Source organism: Schistocerca serialis, chromosome 9 (assembly GCF_023864345.2).
Source record: "Schistocerca serialis cubense isolate TAMUIC-IGC-003099 chromosome 9, iqSchSeri2.2, whole genome shotgun sequence".
NCBI lineage: Eukaryota > Metazoa > Arthropoda > Insecta > Orthoptera > Acrididae > Schistocerca > Schistocerca serialis.
Genome location: NC_064646.1, coordinates 11552231 through 11569287, shown reverse-complemented (window position 1 = coordinate 11569287; position 17057 = coordinate 11552231). Strand labels below are relative to the sequence as shown.

Genomic DNA, 17057 nt, shown 5'->3' with positions numbered 1-17057 from the left:
CGAGAACCATCACTTCGACGCACCGGACGCAGTACATACGGTGATATCGCAAATTGCTTCGGCTTATTACGGCTACGAAAGCTAAACAGCTTTTATAGTTAGTTTATTTCCAATGAGGTTCCACACCACCGTAGATCATCTTTGAAACTAGTGTCTTCTAGTGTTTGGTACGTAGATGATGTGAGTCTCATCGCGTTATTGATATTAGACCGCGCAGTCATAATAAGGGGCAGAGTTGGGCAATTGATTAGTATTTTTACTTGGGAAATGTAAACTTTGTAATATAAAGGTTTTTTTAATATACAATAAATAAATAAGCTGGAACAACGTTTATCATTTAATAGGATCAGTTGCCTTCATCATTCATTTATGTTTAAATTGTAATTTATAGAATTAAGAGATCTGAAGATCTGCGTCAGGGGGTAATCAGACAGGACCAGATCTTCATTTTAGCGTTTATTATTTTCCGTTGCTCACATTCGTTTTAGACCCGCCTGGAGTAGTATCTTGGAGCTGAAGCTAGTATGGCACCGGCAGAACTGAACGTGAGCTGTAAGATGTTGTCGAGTCAAGGAGAGTACTCGAACAGGATGTCTGGGTCGTTTGGTCCTTCCTCGTAACCTGTTCACTGCAGTCTGATCGGATGCATCGACTCCAGTTGGCCTTTATGAGATAGTATTACAGTGTTCTGGCGGTATCAGTACGCTGCTGAAACTCAGAGATGGAAACACATCGGTCTTCAAATGGGGTTGTAATGGGTCGGCGACCTTATCCAACTCGTCTTATGTTGTGTGTTGTGTCCTGTCTCACAACCTATGGACGACATTCGGAGAGTCACTGGTCACTGGGATGTGCAGCAACACGATCGAAAGTCCACCCTTTGTGGATCAAACAGATTGCCCTTGCAACTTGCACTGCATTAAGATGTCACATTCCATTTGCTTGGCTGAATACAGCGTCCACAAATGACAACTGCCGTCTGTGCAACTCACTAGAAAACACTGGAACACACGTCACACTTCCTCCTGAGGGCACACCTGTCACTGTAATCCATCACACAGCCAACAGATGGCGAATGATTTTAAGTGTTGGCTGCATTAAAAGCGAAGATCTCAAGCTCTATAATAAGACAACAGGTAAAACCTCTATCAAAATACACTATGTGATCAAAAGTATCCGGACCGGACACCTGGCTGAAATTGACCTACAAGTTCGTGGCACCCTCTATCGGTAATGCTGGAATTCAGTCTGGTGTTGGCTCACCCTTGGCCTTGATGACAGCTTTCACTCTTGCAGGCATACGTGCAATCAGGTACTGGTAGGTTTCTTGGGGAATGGCAGCCTATTCCTCACGGAGTGCTGCACTGAAGAGAAGTATCGATGTCAGTCGGTGAGGCCTGGCACGAAGTCTGCGTTCCAACACATCCCAGAGGTATTCTATAGGATTCAGGTCACGACTCTGCGTAGGCCATTCCATCGTTATTGTCGTGTAACCACAGTGGGAAGCAAGAAGGTGCTTAAAACATTAATGTAAGCCTGTACTGTGATAGTGCCACGCAAAACAACAAGGGGTGCAAGCCCCCTCCATGAAAAACACGATCACATCATAGCACCGTCGCCTCCGAATTTTACTGTTGGCACAACACAAGCTGGCAGATAACGTTTACCGGCATTCGCCATAACCCACACCTGCCGTCGGACCGCCACATTGTGTACCGTGATTCGTCACTCCACACGACGTATTTCCACTGTTCAATCGTCCAATGTTTACGCTCCTTACATCAAGCGAGGCGTCGTTTGGCATTTACCGGCGTGATGTGTGGCTTATGAACAGCGGCTCGACCGTGAACTCTAAGTTTTCTCACCTCCCGCCTAACTGTTATAGCACTTGCAGTGGATCCTGATGCAGTTTGGAATTCCTGTGTAATGGTCTGGATAGACGTATGCCTATTACACATTAGGACCCTCTTCAACCGTCGGCGGTCTCTGTCAGTCAACAGACGAGGTCAGCCTCTACGCTTTTGTGCTGTACGGGTCCCTTCGCGTTTCCACTTGACTATCACATCGGAAACAGTGGACCTATGGATGTTTAGGAGTGTGTAAATCTCGCGTACAGACGTATTACACAAATGACACCCAGTCACCTGACCACATTCGAAATCCGTGAGATCCGCGGAGCGCCCCATTCTGTCGTCTGACAATGTCTAATGACTACTGAGGTCGCCGATATGAAGTACCTGGCAGTAGGTGGCAACACAATGCTCCTAATATGAAAATCGTATGTTTTTTGAGGTGTCCGGATACTTTAGATCACATAGTGTAGGGTTAACACACCGGACAGTGATATATGTGTTCCCCAAATTCTTTTGAGCAGTGTAAATCTACCAACACATGCTCCCTTGTGGTAGCGTAATTGTTTATGTCTGTAAAATATGCTGATTTTAATCAAATATCCAATTAAAAGTATATCAAAGGATAATTATTAGACCTATATAACATCTAACTAGCTCAGTCGATTCGCATCGACAAGCACTACTAACTGATAGGTCGCACTCGTTTGCACAATTAAAATTGTGGTTAATAGCCGGCCGGGGTGGCTGAGCGGTCCTAGGCGCTACAGTCTGTAACCGCGCGACCGCTGCGGTCGCAGGTTCGAATCCTGCCTCGTGCATGGATGTTTGTGCTGTCCTTAGCTTAGTTAGGTTTAAGTAGTTCTAAGTTCTAGGGGACTGATGACCTTAGATGTTAAGTCTCATAGTGCTCAGAGCCATTTGAACCATTTTTATGATTAATTACTACCAGATTCCCATTAAAGGAAACTTCTGGGCGCTGTTACTTCTCTTACACATGCTGTGTATAGTTTTTCCACATATCTGCTGATTTGTCCTTTTTTCTTCTTTACAATCGTATACTGCGCTTTCTCCCCATCATCTTCGTACTGCTTCGCAGGGAGTGTATGGTTCATGGGCCCAAACATATGGAAAAAGGAAGGTAAGAGATCCGGGCTTTGGGATGGATAAGAAATAACACTCCAATGACGTTTTGTGAGCTCCTTTCGGGTGCGTAGACTTGTGTGGGGCCTTTCGTTGTCATGGAGGAAGAGGAGTTTTCGTGTCGACGAACACGCTAAAGATGTTTCTTCAGTTTCCTGAGAGTAGTACAGTACACTCCAGGTCGGACGCAGGATGCCGGCAAAGTTTCGCTGTCTCAGTGTAAATGCAAACAGATTGTGTGAAGTGACGTACCAACTGGCCACCAAAACGGAAGCAGACAGATGGACACTGACAGAAAAAAGCCGCCCATACTGTCGCAAGCCAGCACCCAGTAGTATGATAGAAATAGTGATGAACTTCCAGAAAACCATCTGATGGTGAACGTGAAAAGTTTTGAAAACCGGTTCATGGAAGAATAAGTAACTGTTCAAAAAAGTGACTGGTTGCAGTAAAAATGAAATGTCGTGTGGCTAAGGCCCCCCGTCGGTTGCAGTTTTACGTATTTACGTCAGGGTTGATCGAAGCACCATAGGGTAGGACATCAAATAGAATAATCCCTTGAGAGCCCCAGGTGGCTTTACCGGGTGGAGATCTGGCTTCCAACTTTTTCTTGGAAGGAGGGGTGATGTGGCGCTACTCCTTGGATCGCCGTTTTGTTCCCAGTTCGTAGTGACGAACCCATGTTACATCGCCTGTGACGATGCTCGACAGAAAATTGTCAGGGTCAGTCTCGTAGTGCGAAAACAATGCCGCGCAGATTGTTCTACGTTGCTCCTTATGGTCGCCTGTTTGGCGGCGAGGAACCCAGGGGGGCACACATCCTTGGGTACCCCAAATGGTGGGCGAGAGTGTCAGCACTGCCAACAGAGGGATCGAGTTGAGCAGCGAGGTGTTACATTGTGATCCGTCGATCACCTCGAATGAGAGTGTCCACACGGTCTTACGTCACATTGTGTGCGGTCACCCGGCACGCGGGATTTGGCACACGTTTGCGCGACCTTGATGCGATGACACCTCGCCCAGCGACTCACCGTGCTTTTGTGCACTGCCAGGTCTCTATAGACATTCCGCAAGCACCTATGAATATCTGCTATGCTGTGGTTTTCCGCCGAAAGACACACAGTGGCAGCTCCTTGCTTGGGACCCATCTCCGTTACAGACGCCTTTTTGAAGGGTACATACAGCGCCACCACCAATCAGAAATTCATGAAACTGGAGGGGCTGAAGCGCGAATAGTCCACAATGTCCCACAACACATTCAGCATTTTTTCGACTGAAGTTGGCCGGGAAAAAAAGTGTGTTGCATTATTAACTGAAGGACCCTCGTAGAATAGTTTGTGCTGCACATGCGGAGATATGTGCAGTGCTGTTCATCTCTTTGTGGCCGCAGCTGGGCGGACATGACGTCACATCCCGGTAGTGCACAGATGCGAAAGTACAGCGTGGTCCCACCCACGCCCCTCCTTGAGCCACCACACACTCCAACTGGCAGTCAAAGCTCCACGCAACAGCCGGCGTAATTCTAACGCCGCACTCTGTAAGTTCAGCTCAGTTTATAGTACATCGTGTCGTATTCTCCAACTACAAGCCATTTTTAATTAATTATTTCACAACAACGGATTCGTTATACGCAACCTATTCATCTGTCCAATAGACGTATTTACGTTATGTCTTCCTAAAGCGGAGAGCGTCTACAGTCCCTCGCACCCGTTTAGGAAAAGAAACATTACGGGCGATAAATAAAGGTACGGCAAATGAAAAACCTTTAACACGCTCACATGCTCTTTCTTCCTAAGTCATCAGCCTTGCGACTATGTATATGTTGTCCTGCATCTTTTCATGTCTTGTACTACTGCGAGGTGCCGGGGCAAGCAGTGTATTTAACACTAAATTCTTCTAGAATCTACGTATGTAAATGATGCTCTAAGCCCTCCTATTCTGACTCCGACTTTTGCTGTTGCACATGGATTAAAAATATACGCGAACTGACTGTAATCAACCCTGCCAGTGGAGTAGAAGAGAGTTTGGCACCTGCAATAATTTAATTTGATAAATAAGTTAAATAAACGAAGGTTTCATTAACATAGTGAGGATTGATAGGTTTGCTCTACCGATTAACAGAATGAAAGTTCTGTCCAAAATAACAATATGATTTATTAAGACTAAACACAAAATAATAAACAAAAACACATGAAACATTTATAATACATCAAATTGGCTCAAATTGGATACTCAAACAAACGCTGTGAATGAGAAGTTGTCCCTAAACTAGATTGTGAGGATTATGACGAAGTGGTATGTGGAGCCAATTCCTTGCAACTCAAATCTTAAGAGAAAACACTTAGCAAACCCAACATTAATTGCTGCTACCCAAGACAGAACAAAGTTAGAAAAAGACAAACAGGCGCGCTCTGCTGAGCTCTGATTATGACCTAGGAAAATCTCTGTCTGCCGGTGCTGCGGACATACATTACCAATCTGTCTTCTTAACTGGAAGAACACGATCTGGCGTACTGGAGGCGATGGCTGGTTGCTTCGACGTCCTTGACCGAAAAGCGAGAGCCGACTACCCTAGAGCACCCGTACATGCCGAACACCGAACATTCCCGCCCCCACGACAGTGGCCGTGGTTAAACGTTCCAATCAGCAACTTGAAAACTGGCGGAAAATTCCACTCCATTGCCGGAGCACTACCATTCCACCAACGGAGATTCTTGGCGCCAATTTCTGCGCTGATCTTGCTACGTCACGGAGCTATGCCATGAGCAAGCCAATCACAGTTACTATTTTGCAGAAAGCGCGGGAATTTTCCCGCCACAACTGCCTGGGTACACAAGTCATTCCCACGCCTCGCTGGTAGCCCGCCAGAAAGTGTTTTCGCTAAGTTTCTGCGAAGTAACGGAACCTCTAGCCCAGCCGCTACTTCAGGCCCCTCCGGGCGTGTCTTTTGACAATGTCGGCGTCTGGAAAGCATTCACTCGACTCCCTCACACCCTTTCAAAATCAGCAGAGCCCGCCTGTCACCGGACCACCCGGGTGACGAGAGACGCTGCGTGGGAAGTCCGCGTGTGAAGGAATAGCAACTTTCCACCGCATGCAATTAGAGAGGAGAATCGTAAGATAGAAATATGAGAGGGGGCTCATGCCACCTCTCACTACTATATTCACCTTTTATGAATTACTACACCAAATATGCTCTGTAATCTGCTTTACATATTTTGGTCTCAGTCTGCTCATCCTATATTTCCCCTCTTCTGCTGCTTCCAGAACCAAGTTGACTACTCCTGGATCCCGCAGAATACGTTCCAGTAACCTAACGTTTGTCTGTAATTTCTTCCATAGACTTCCACCCTCATCTGTTCCTTTTTGTATAGCTTCGTTTTTCTTTTGATCTGTTCACTTAACTTTTAATTTATTTGATAGCACCACATTTCAACATTTTCTTCTTCTTCTTCTGTTACTTTGGATTTTAGTTGGTACTGGGCTTGCGTTCTACCAAAACTACGATTCGGTAGATTTGATACACCAAATAAACGACGTAGTAAATGGTAGGATTATTGGTAGTACCAGTGGCATTGGTAGGGAAAGAAACATAAATGAATGTGTAAGAGATAAACTGTGAGCCGGAGAGTTCTCTCTGTTTTTTGTTTGTTTGTTTTGCACGTAATTAGATTCGCACATCATTCAGTGGTAGCCCATTGTGTATTTATATCCTTGCAGAATATAAATTGCATTTTATAAGTAATGGAAATTAGTTTATCACAAAACTTCTGATCTTTTATATAACCAAGTAATTCCTTTTCATGCACAAACTAAAAAAAAAATTATAATTATTGTTGTTTTGTACTCAATAGAACGTTCTTCGTCGTGAGGAAAGGCGACAGTTTCCTGTCATTGATGAAAAAGTAATTACTTCTCACGCACAAACTAAAAAAAAAAAATTATTATTGTTGTTGTTTTGTACTCAATAGAACGTTCTTCGTCGTGAGGAAAAGCGACAGTTTCCTATAATTGATGATAAATGCGAAAGTTGTTAATAAATAATGGAAACATTTTTTATACAAGTTCGTTGGAGTATTGAAGCTATGTTGAATGTTTTTTTTTTTTCATTTTACCATTTTGTTGATGAAATTGCCTTTTTCAGCGGTATTTGATAAATATGTATTGTATTCTTTATTTTTACTACAAAATCCCTCTGTTTCACGTTATGAATAAACAATTCTCAAATAAAACCTGAGTTAAACATGAAAAATTTCAATTTTGCCATAAATACTGTTTATTTTTAAGTAACAGACAGGAGAATAACTGTGTAGAGCAAAAATTTTCCGTACTTTACCTGGTCCCTTATGAAACCTCACTCAGTTTCTAGACTGTTCGTCCGCCCCGGTAGCTGAGTGGTCAGCGTGACAGACTGTCAATCCTAAGGGCCCGGGTTCGATTCCCAGTTGGGTCGGAGATTTTCTCCGCTCAGGGACTGGGTGTTGTGTCGTCCTAATCATCATCATTTCATCCCCATCGACGCGCAGGTCGCCGAAGTGGCGTCAAATCGAAAGACCTGCACCAGGCGAACGGTCTACCCGACGGGAGGCCCTAGCCACACGACATTTTCATTTTTTCTAGACTGTTCATCGCTTCCAGTTTGTAGGGGAATCGTTATGAGGTAACGCCCAATAGGTATGCAACACACCTAACGCACAGGTCCCGCGGGTACGACCTTCACTGACCAAAGCCACTAGGAAAACTACCGCAGTCTACGCTTACTTCTGATAGTCTACAGTAGCTTATGATCGTTTTACAGCATTGGCAAGTTCAGATTTCACTTCCATACAATACTGTGCTCAGCATGTACCCTTTCAGGAACATCCTTCTCATTTACGTACCAATACTGGATACTACTGGAGCCTTTTTACTGAAGAACACTTTCTTCACCTGTGACAATGTACTTCTGAAGTCTTACAAGCTTCAGCCAACCTGTGTTACACTGGCTGACAAAAAAGTGATGTACCCGGAAGAGGAGGAAGAAATGAAACGAAACGTCGCGGGATTAGATGGTATACGATTTTATTTCAGCTGTTACAAAATCGAGTCGAATTTGCAGAGAACTTGGCGCTATGAGTGGACTTATCAGCATGACGTTGCACTTGCTATGACGTGAATGCATGTACTGGTAGAGTTGGGAAGGGTGCCATAGAACCCATGTATCCTCTTCTAAGATAGGTGGCCGTAACTGTTGGAACTGGCCCTTGAAATCCTGGATGCTGCCACTGGGACGGAGTCGACGCCCGAGACAGTACGACACGTTCCTTCGGGGACAGAGCTGAGAAACTGCTGGCCACAGGAGTACCTCAACATCATCCACACACTTCACAGAGACACGCGCCGTAACTTGACAAGCATTGTCCTACTGTCACCTCAGAGTTAAGGCACAAGGATGCAGGATGTCCGTGGCATACTATTGTGCCGTGGGGGTTCCCTCAATCACTGCCAACAGTGACCGGAATCATATCCAATAGTATATATTTACTAAGATGGTATCTGTTCTTTCGGACATGTCAGAAAGAACAGATAATGAAATGAACGCCCTTAGCTGCTTACAGGCGTTGACATACGTCAACGGGGACAGACGAAAAAGTGTGCCCCGACCGGGACTCGAACCCGGAATCTCCTGCTTACATGGCAGACGCTTTATCCATCTGAGCCACCGAGGACACAGAGGATGCCGCGACTGCAGGTATTTACCTCTGGCACGCCTCCCGCGAAACCCACATTCTCAACGTGTTGTCCCGCACTACATTCGTAGTGCCCCCGCCCATTATACTCATTACTCGCGGCGCGTTGCCGATTCCCGTAAGAGTTCGGGCACTGTTTGTGCATTCGCACAGAAGAAGAAGATGGTCAAGTGGCCTGTGAGCCTTGACTTGTAATTTCATTCTAAAGAGCTGCTTGGTCACCGATGATATCTGTTCTTTCGGACATGTCCGAAAGAACAGATACTATCTTAGTAAATATACAGGGTGAGTCACCTAACGTTACCGCTGGATATATTTCGTAAACCACATCAAATACTGACGAACCGATTCCACAGACCGAACGTGAGGAGAGGGGCTAGTGTAATTGTTTAATACAAACAATGCAAAAATGCACGGAAGTATGTTTTTTAACACAAACCAACGTTTTTTTAAATGGAACCACGTTAGTTTTTAGCACATCTGAACATATAAACAAATACGTAATCAGTGCCGTTTGTTGCATTGTAAAATGTTAATTACATCCGGAGATATTGTTAGCTAAAATTGATGCTTGAAACCTCCGACGTTCAGTTGCGTGATGTAACAAACACCGGCCACGGTCGGCGAGCAGCATCTGCAGGGACATGTTTACGATGACGACCGTGTTAACGAGTGTGGCTGTAGTGGACTGTTTTGGTTTGGTCTAGCTGTCGCAGTGTCCGCATGTAGCGCTTGCTGCTATTGTTATTCTGCATTCGTCTCCGCACGCAAACCAACTGCAGTACACCGTGTTACCAGACGTCTGTGATAGTGCAGTGTTGTAGGAACTGTGACCATGGTGTATTCGGACTCTGAAAAGGCGGAGATGATACTCATCTATGGCGAGTGTCGACGAAATGCAGCTGAAGCCTGCAGGGTGTATGCAGAACGGTACCCGGACAGAGAGCATCCAACGTGCCGCACATTGCAAAACATCTACCGCCAACTGTATGCAACAGGTATGGTCGTAGCACGCAAACGGGTCCATAACAGGCCCGTCACAGGAGAAGCGGGTGCATTTGGTGTGTTAGCTGCTGTTGCCATGAACCCACACATGAGTACCCGGGACATTGCGAGAGCCGGTGGACTGAGTCAAAGTAGTGTCATGCGCATACTCCATCGTCACCGCTTTCACCCGTTTCATGTGTCGCTACATCAGCAATTACATGGTAATGACTTTAATCATCGAGTGCAATTCTGTCAATGGGCATTAACAGAGAATGCGTTGCAGTTCTACCTGTTTACCGATGAAGCGTGTTTCACAAACCACGGGGCAGTGAATCTACGGAACATGCATTACTGGTCAATGGACAATCCTCGCTGGCTGAGACAGGTAGAGCGACAGCGACCGTGGACTGTAAATGTATGGTGCGGAATCATTGGCGACCACCTCATTGGTCCTCACTTCATTGCAGGGGCCCAAACAGCTGCAACATACATCGCGTTTCTACAGAATGATCTGCCAACGCTGCTCGAAAATGTCCCACTGGAAACGCGTCGACGTATGTGGTATCAGCATGATGGTGCACCTGCAAATTCCGCAATTAACTCTAGGCTGACCCTCGACAGGATTTTCGACGGGCGTTTCATAGGACGTGGAGGACGCATAAATTGGCCAGCCCGTTCTCTTGGTCTTACACCTATGGACTTCTTTCTGTGGGGTACGTTAAAGGAGAATGTGTACCGTGATGTGCCTACAAACCCAGAGGATATGAAACAACGTATTGTGGCAGCCTGCGGCGACATTACACCAGATGTACTGCGGCATGTACGACATTCATTACGCCAGAGATTGCAATTGTGTGCAGCAAATGATGGCCACCACATTGAACATCTATTGGCCTGACATGTCGGGACACACTCTATTCCACTCCGTAATTGAAAACGGAAACCACGTGTGTACGTGTACCTCACCCCTCATGGTAATGTACATGTGCGTGAGTGAAAAAGACCAATAAAAAGGTGTTAGCATGTGGACGTAATGTGCTGTTCCAGTCTCTTCTGTACCTAAGGTCCATCACCGTTCCCTTTGGATCCCTACGTAATTCGGTGCTCTCCGATACACACGATCGAACAGCGGAGGAGTGGTACTCAAGCGTCAACTTTAGGTTACAATATCTCCGGATGTAATTAACATTTTACAATGCAACAAACGGCACTGATTACGTATTTGTTTATATGTTCAGATGTGCTAATAAAACTAACGGGGTTCCATTTAAAAAAAACTTGGTTTGTGTTAAAAAACATACTTCCGTGCATTTTTTTATGGTTTGTATTAACCAATTACACTAGCCCCTCTCCTCACGTTCGGTCTGTGGAATCGATTCGCCAGTATTTGATGTGGTTTACGAAATATATCCAGCGGTAATGTTAGGTGACTCATCCTGTATAGTTAAGCCTCACCGACCACTTGACCATCTTCTTTTTCTGTGCGAATGCACAAACAGTGCCCGAACTCTTACGGGAATCGGCAACGCGCCGCGAGTAATGATTATAATGGGCGGGGCCACTACGACTGTAGTACGGGACAATACGTTGAGAATGTGGGTTTCGCGGGAGGCGTGCCAGAGATAAATCCTTTCAGTCGCGCTATCCTCTGTGTCCTCGGTGGCTCAGATGGATAGAGCGTCTGCCATATACGCAGGAGATCCCGGGTTCGATTCCCGGTCGGGGCACACATTTTCATCTGTCCCCGTTGACGTATGTCAACGCCTGTAAGCAGCTAAGGGTGTTCATTTCATTGTAATTTCATACCCAATGGTTCCCCACAAGATTACGCCAGGGGTAATATCACTTTCAGCCGCGCTGGTTTAGCCGAGCGGTCTCAAGCGCTGCAGTCACGGATTGTGCGGTTGGTCCCGGTGGAGGTTCGAGTCCTCCCTCGGACATGGGTGTGTGTGTTTGTCCTTACGATAATTTAGGTTAAGTAGTGTGTAAGCTTAGGGACTGATGACTTTAGCAGTCCCATAAGTTTTCACACATATTTGAACATTTGAACAATATCACTCTCCCTCCCGAAAACGATAGCCATTGGGGTAGTACAGAACCGTGATTAATCGCTGAACACACTTTCCGAGGCACCAAGGGATCACCAAGTCAGTATTGGAGGTATGCGTGGAGGGTAAAAATCGTAGAGGGAGATTAAGAGATGAATACACTAAGCAGATTCAGAATGATGTAGGTTGTAGTAGATATTCGGAGATGAAGAGGCTTGCACAGAATAGAATAGCATGGAAATTTGCGTCAAACCAGTCTCTGGACTGAAGACCGCAACAACAACAACTACTACTACTACTAGTGTGTCTCTATACATTAGACCTGATCTTCTGAGGGTGGAGAGCATCCTCTTACACCTAATAATGTAGAAAGTTTTCTACAGGTTCACAAATGCTAGGAAGTTATCCTAATTTTTTTCATACTACTTTCTATCACTGAGAAGGGGACCGTAAGAACTTCCGGACATCGATTTGATTGATACTGACAGGATGAGCAGGACACAACTAGGACCGTTTTAGGGAAAACCGAGAGATTTTAGCCCTGCTTATGAACTTTGTTTGGTTGCAAGCATTCAAGAAATAGGCAACTCAGCGAGTTTCATAAGCGATAGTTTCATAAGCGCTAGGTCCCTGGATCGACCCTGGCTCCTTGTACTTTTTCTTCATTCCCACGCTGTTCCGTCAACCTGCATCATTTTTTACATGTAAGCGTAGAACCTTATAAAGCGGCTGCTTCTAGAGGAGACTGCTTGAAGATTCAGTCAACCGTACACCATCAGCCGTCTGCACCAAAATTCGGTAAAACGTTTCAATATGCATAGTACGCTGCTAAACTGAGTGTCGTCCGAGAATTGATCGCGAATGTAAGACAAATTTGTTGTGCAATAGATACACTGAAAAATCATGAACATGCAAAAATTCGGCGTTTTTTACACGTGCTGTATGTTGCAATAATTATTATTTTCCATGCTTCTGCGATGATTTTCGTCCTAATTCGTGGAGTACTCCATAGGTTACAGTTTATACTTGCCATAAATGTAGATACAGTAATATGAAAGAACTGATTATACTGATTTGATTTAAGTCCTCGCATATCTCTCATTTTTTTTTTATTTCCACTCTTCTCACAAAAGAAGTTTTCCAGACTTCTTTCAGGATACGTATCACGTAAATAATAAGTGGATCATTAAATACTGATAATTTGCGATCATAATAACTTATTGTTATAAGCACGTGGGAATAAAAAAAGTACCAGCAGCGAGATTCCATCCAGAGATATTGCCCTTGGGAAACTACGTGCTCACCCGCTTTTCCTTTCTTTTTCTTTTTTTTCTTAATCTCATTTCCTTCGTTACTGTTCGCTGCATTTGTTGGGAGCAGATGTCTCACGATGTCTGCTCCAGTTCATTGTCCATCCATTTTTTAATTATTATTACAGCAGCTAACCCACTGATCGAACACGCTGAGCTACCGTGCCGACGTCGCTCGCATGTGGACTGCCTGAATCTTTCCAGCCATACAATTACAGTCTGTTAAGTAATAGCCGGCCGGTGTGGCCGGGCCGAGCGGTTCGAGGTGCTACAGTCTGGAACCACGCGACCGCTACGGTCGCAGGTTCGAATCCTGCCTCGGGCATGGATGTGTGTGATGTCCTTAGGTTAGTTAGGTTTACGTAGTTCTAAGTCTAGGGGAGTGATGACCTCAGATGTTAAGTCCCATAGTGCTCAGAGCCAAAACTAGTTCAGGCATACCTCGGAGATGCCAAGCAATTATTGACGCTGCGGATGACTAGTCGTGTTATTGAGTGGAATTACATTTGTCTTTTGTTGATATATGAAGTATGCATACCTTTCAGTTTGTTCCAAATACATTTTTCTACTGATTAAGCCGACCGCGATATTACTTAACAAACTGTAAGTAAGAAAACTCACCCAAGTCTGGCTACAATTTATACGTTATCGTACATTTCGGATAACACAAGAAAGTTCTGAGGAGGCAAGGCTCAATTCAGAGGAAACCAGCTATAAATTTTACCACTCTCTATGGCATACAGAGTTCCGTTATTCGAGGCGCCCGATTTGTAGATGCTGCTCCCGGAATAAACAAAGCAGCGAATCAGTCGCCGATAAATATGAAACAGCGGGCGGCTGGCGCGGCTCCAGTGCGCCGCTGCCTCAGGGAGGCCGCGGCTGCCGCAAGCCGGCCACAGTTGCGGTGGTTGGCGTGACGTCACGGCCGGCGGCGCCCCGCCAGCGACCGCGGGCGGCGTGAGTCGCCTTGTGGCAGGTGGCGCGGCGCGCATGCGCTCTGCGCCCGGCACACGCAGCCGCGCTCAGCAGCGTCCCGCTTGGGGTAGCGCCGAGAGCCACAGCACCCGGAGTCGCCCCGCATCCCCACGGAAATTGGCAATCACGCCCGTATTGACAATGTACAGACCCCCCGGCTGGAACTGTGGTGCGGTCCCAAGCAACGGAAATGTTGTGTTAACTAGATTACGAAAATAACATGTTGTTGTTGTTGTTGTTGTTGTTGTTGTGGTCTTCAGTCCTGGGACTGGTTTGATGCAGCTGTCCATGCCACTCTATCCTGTGCAAGCTTCTTCATCTCCCAGTACTTACTGCAACCTACATCCTTCTGAATCTGCTTAGTGTATTCATTTCTTGGTCTCCCTCTACGATTCTTACCCTCCACGCTGCCCTCCAATACTAAATTTGTGATCCCTTGATGACTCAGAATATGTCCTACCAACTGATCCCTTATTCTTGTCAAGTTGTGCCACAAACTCCTCTTCTCCCCAATTCTATTCAATACCTCCTCATTAGTTATGTGACCTACCCATCTAATCTTCAGCATTCTTCTGTAGCACCACATTTCGAAAGCTTCTATTCTCTTTTTGTCCGAACTATTTATCGTCCATGTTTCACTTCCATACATGGCTGCACTCCATACAAATACTTTCAGAAACGACTTCCTGACACTTCAATCTATACTCGATGTTAACAAAATTCTCTTATTCAGAAACGCTTTCCTATCCATTGCCAGTCTACATTTTATATCCTCTCTACTTCGACCATCATCAGTTATTTCTCTCCCTAGATAGCGAAACTCCTTTACTACTTTAAGTGTCTCATTTCCTAATCTAATTCTCTCAGCATCAAGCGACTTAATTCGACTACATTCCGTTATCCTCGTTTTGCTTTTGTTGATGTTCATCTTATATCCTCCTTTCAAGACACTGTCCATTCCGTTCAACTGCTCTTCCAAGTCCTTTGCTGTCTCTGACAGAATTACAATGTCATCGACGAACCTCAAAGTTTTTATTTCTTCTCCATGGATTTCAATACCCACTCTTAATTTGTCTTATGTTTCCTTTACTGCTTGCTCAATATACAGTGTGAATAACATCGGGGAGAGGCTACAACCCTGTCTCACTCCCTTCCCAACCGCTGCTTCCCTTTCATGCCCCTCGACTCTTGTAACTGCCACCTGGTTTCTGTACAAATTGTAAATAGCCTTTCGCTCCCTGTATCTTACCCCTGCCACCTTTAGAATTTGAAAGAGAGTATTCCAGCCAACATTGTCAAAAGCTTTCTCTAAGTCTACAAATGCTAGAAACGTATTAGAGCATTTTTCATACTGAAAGCTTGTAACGTTTATTACAAAAAATAGTCATACTAACAACTGACGGAGAACATGAGTAGGTGTCACTAAATAGGCATAATGCTGCGGATTTTTGGGTGTACATTTTGATGAAAACTTGAACTGGAAGATGCATATTACTGAGCTTCTCAAACAATGAAGCTCAGCTAATTTTGCTTTTAGTACATCTACATCTACATGGATACTCTACAAATCACATTTATGTTCCTGGCAGAGGGTTTATCGAACCATCTTCACAATTCTCTATTATTCCAATCTCGTATAGCGCGAGGAAAGAATGAACACCTATATCTTTCCGTTCGAGCTCTGAGTTCCCTTATTTTATCGTGGTGATCGTTCCCCTCTGTGTAGGTCGGTGTCAACAAAATATTTTCACATTCGGAGGACAGAGTTGGTGATTGGAATTTCGTGAGGAGATACCGTCGCAACGAAAAACGCCTTTCTTTTAATAATTTCCAGCCCAAATCCTATATCATTTCTGTGACACTCTTTCCCATACTTCGCGATAATACAAAACGTGCTGCCTTTTTTTGAACTTTTTCGATGTACTCCGTCAGTCCTATCTGGTAAGTATCCCACACCTCGCAGCAGTATTCTAAAAGAGGACGGACAAGCGTAGTGTAGGCAGTCTCCGTAGTAAGTCTGTTACATTTTCTAAGTGTCCTGCCAATAAAACGCGGTCTTTGGTTAGCCTTCCCCACAACATTTTCTATGTGTTCCTTCCAATTTAACTTGTTCGTAATTGAAATACCTAGGTATTTAGTTGAATTCATGGCTTTTAGATTAGACTAATTTATCGTGTAACCCAAGTTTAACGAGTTCCTTTTAGCACTCATGTGGATGGCCTCACCCTTTTCGTTATTTAGGGTCAACTGCCACTTTTCGCACGATTCAGATATTTTTTCTAAATCGTTTTGCAGCTTGTTTTGATCTTCTGATGACTTTATTAGACGATAACCGAAAGCGTCATCTGCAAACAACCGAAGACGGCTGCTCAGATTGTCTCCCCAATCGTTTATATAGATAAGGAACAGCAAAGGGCCTATAACACTACCTTGGGGAACGCCAGAAATTACTTCTGTTTTGCTCGATGACTTTCCGTCAGTTACTCCGAACTGTGACCTCTCTGACAGGAAATCACAAATCCAGTCACATAACTGAACGATATTCCATAAGCACGCAATTTCACTACGAGCCGCTTCTGTGGTACAGTGTCAAAAGCCTTCCGGAAATCCAGGAATACGGAATCGATCTGAAATCCCTTGTCAATAGCACTCAACACTTCATGTGAATAAAGAGCTAGTTGTGTTTCACAGAAACGATGTTTTCTAAACCCCGTGTTGACTGTGTGTCAATAGACAGTTCTCTTCGAAGTAATTCATAATGTTTGACCACAATATATGTTCCAAAATCCTGCTGCATATCGACGTTAACGATATGGGCCTGAAATTTAGTGGATTACTCCTAATACCTTGCTTCAATATTGGTGTGACCTGTGCAGCTTTCTAGTCTTTGAGTATAGATCTTTCATCGATCGAACGGCTGTATATGATTGTTAAGTAAGGAGCTAATGCATCAGCATACTCCGAAAGGAACCTAATTGGTATACAGTCTGGACCAGAAGACTTGCTTTTTTAAGT

At 44.8% G+C, this 17057-nt stretch overlaps 1 non-coding gene across 1 annotated transcript; it reads left to right on the top strand.

The window, feature by feature from the left end:
• The first annotated feature begins 11362 nt into the window (after positions 1–11362).
• On the top strand, positions 11363–11436 carry Trnai-uau (transfer RNA isoleucine (anticodon UAU)). Its single transcript has one exon. It is a non-coding gene; the product is annotated as a tRNA-Ile (tRNA).
• The last annotated feature ends 5621 nt before the right edge of the window (positions 11437–17057 follow it).